The sequence below is a fragment of the Salvelinus fontinalis genome, unplaced genomic scaffold (genome assembly GCF_029448725.1).
Source record: "Salvelinus fontinalis isolate EN_2023a unplaced genomic scaffold, ASM2944872v1 scaffold_0486, whole genome shotgun sequence".
Taxonomy (NCBI): domain Eukaryota; kingdom Metazoa; phylum Chordata; class Actinopteri; order Salmoniformes; family Salmonidae; genus Salvelinus; species Salvelinus fontinalis.
The window spans coordinates 62275-65516 of NW_026600695.1; the positions used below are offsets into that span (position 1 = coordinate 62275).

Genomic DNA, 3242 nt, shown 5'->3' on the forward strand with positions numbered 1-3242 from the left:
CCTTCCACTACTAAGAGAGGCAGACTTCTCTTTCCTCCAACCACCCTCTCCCTAGTAAGCTGGGGCCAGTACCTTCCACTACTAAGAGAGACAGACTTTTCTTTCCTTCAACCACCCTCTTCCTAGTAAGCTGGGGCCAGTACCTTCCACTACTAAGAGAGGCAGACTTCTCTTTTGTTCATGATATTCCACTTGAATATCAGCAACTCCAATCACAGTGATCTTCTCCCCTGTGTACGCTTTGAGTTTAATGGGGGTGTCTCTCAGTTAAAGCACTTCAACAGTATGGGTAGCTATTTGATTAGATGTTCAGGAGTCTCATGGCTTGGGGGTAGAAGCTGTTGAGAAGCCTTTTGGACCAAGAGTTGGCACTCCAGTACCGCTTGCCGTGCAGTAGCAGAGAGAACAGTCTATGACTAGGGTGGCTGGAGTCTTTGACCATTTTTAGGGCCTTCCTCTGACACCTAACAGACCTATAGCTGTGATCTTTAGCCAACAACCTAACAGGTCTATAACTCTGTGATCTTTATCCAACAACCGAATAGGTCTATTACTCTGAACTTTAGCCCATAACCTAACAGGTCTATAATTGTGAACTTTAGCCAACAACCTAATAGGCCTATAATTGTGAACTTTATCCAACAACCTAACAGGTCTATAACTCTGAACTTTAACCAACAACTTATTTTGACAAACTATTTTGATATCTTGCAAGAATGTTAAAACTCATGCATAATGTACATATGAACGCTGAGCAAGCAATTCTACACAAGTTGTTATTGTCAGCAGTGCAGAAGTGAGTCCTTTTTTTTGAGCAGGGAGAGGAACAGAAATTGAGGGAAGGGCTTTTCATGGTTGAGTTGTTATGTAATAGCTGTTTCTATATAATGACAGATCAGAACAGAACTCAGACATAGAACCAGACCAGAGCATCAGAGACCAGAGCATCAGAGACCAGAGCATCAGAGACCAGAGCATCAGAGACCAGAGCATCAGAGACCAGAGCATCAGAGACCATCTCAGCCAATACAATCTTCAGCATCTCAACCATCTCTGAACCATGAAGACCCTGACTGCTCTCCTCCTCCTGGGACTGCTCTGCTCCCTCCATACGACTTCTGCAGGTGTGTGTGTGTGTGTGTGTGTGTGTGTGTGTGTGTGTGTGTGTGTGTGTGTGTGTGTGTGTGTGTGTGTGTGTGTGTGTGTGTGTGTGTGTGTGTGTGTGTGTGTGTGTGTGTGTGTGTGTGTGTGTGATGGGGAGTGGATGACTACCCATGTTGTGTAATACGCTGTTGGAGACACACCTGGAGATCTTGATAATTTGTTTACAGGTGTCATCGAGTTGGAAACGGTACCTGAATGCTGTATGAAATTCAGCCCGAGGATCCCTCTTCAACAAGTGGTTTCTCTCAGAACAACCTCCAGTAGCTGCCCTCACAAAGCACTGATGTAAGTAAACATAGTCTACTGTAAACTGTAAACATCTAGGCTAGCCTGGTCCCAGATGTATTTGTGCCTTCACGTCAAGTCCTTGTCATGCCAAACATGACCAGGAGTGACAAGGAGTTGGTATGATAGCACAAACACATCTGGAACCAGGCTACATCCAGGCTACACTGTACAAGACAAGATGGAGCATTATATGATAGACTGGATGTTCTGAGAGACAATGTGTTGTGTATCTGTTGCAGTTTCACCACAAAAAAAGGGAAGACATTTTGTGTTGACCCTTCTGAAGCCTGGGTCCAGAGTCATGTGACCAAGATTGAGAGCAGACAACGATGATGTCATCAACCACCATCACCCCCTAACCCTTGGTGGTGCACTATAAAGGGAATAGGCTGCCATTCGTGACGCAGACCTTTACTAATATAGATATTAGTGGGTTGTAACTAGGTCTATTCTACTGATATAGATATTAATGGGTTGTAACTAGGTCTATTCTACTGATATAGATATTAATGGGTTGTAACTAGGTCTATTCTACTGATATAGATATTAATGGGTTGTAACTAGGTCTATTCTACTGATATAGATATTAATGGGTTGTAACTAGGTCTATTCTACTGATATAGATATTAATGGGTTGTAACTAGGTCTATTCTACTGATATAGATATTAATGGGTTGTAACTAGGTCTATTCTACTGATATAGATATTAATGGGTTGTAACTAGGTCTATTCCACTAACACAGATATTGTATTTTTCTATTATACTTTCAATCGTTGTGCTTCTGTTATTTTTTAAATAAATGAAGTCTTCTGAAGAATTCTCTGATATTTATTTTAGCATTAGATTCAAGTGCCTCTAAACGATTGTAGGTGCCAAGCGCACCGGTTTGAGTGTGTCAAGAACTGCCACTCTGCTGGGTTTTTCTCGCTCAATAGTTTCCAGTGTGTATCATGAATGGTCCACTACACAAGGACATCCAGCCAACTTGACACAACTGTGGGAAGCATTGGACTCAACATGTGGAGGCGTTGTGGTGCCTTCTTCTGGACTGTGTTGGTGGGTTTGGACCGTGACAGGTCCTTAGCGATGTGGACAGCGAGGGATTTGAACCTCTTGACGCGCTCCACTACAGCCCCTTCCATGTAAAATGGGGGCGTGTTCGGTCCTCTGTTTCCTGTAGTCCACAATCCGCTCCAACACTGCTGGGTTTATCACGCTCAACAGTTTCCCGTGTGTATCAATAATGGTCCACCACCCAAATGACACAACTGGGGGAAGCATTGGAGTCAACATGGACCAGTATCCCTGTGGAACGCTATCGACACCTTGTTGAGTTCTTGCCCTGTCAAATTATAAAGGCTGTTCTGAAGGCAATTCAATATTAGAAAGATGTTCTTAATGTTTTGTACACTCAGTTGATTGTTTTAAGCCTTAGATTTTTCAACTTTGCCAAAAGAACACCAAGGAGCACTCAGTTCTATTCCAGAACCCAGGTAAAGAACACCAAGGAGCACTCAGTTCTATTCCAGAACCCAGGTAAAGAACACCAAGGAGCACTCAGTTCTATTCCAGAACTCAGGTAAAGAACACCAAGGAGCACTCAGTCCTATTCCAGAACCCAGGTAAAGAACACCAAGGAGCACTCAGTTCTATTCCAGAACCCAGGTAAAGAACACCAAGGAGCACTCAGTTCTATTCCAGAACCCAGGTAAAGAACACCAAGGAGCACTCAGTTCTATTCCAGAACCCAGGTAAAGATCACCAAGGAGCACTCAGTTCTATTCCAGAA

At 43.4% G+C, this 3242-nt stretch overlaps 1 protein-coding gene across 1 annotated transcript in view; it reads left to right on the forward strand.

The window, feature by feature from the left end:
* Positions 1–3242, forward strand: part of LOC129846237 (C-C motif chemokine 13-like) — a 9745-nt gene that overhangs the window by 5215 nt on the left and 1288 nt on the right. The window lies entirely within an intron of this gene.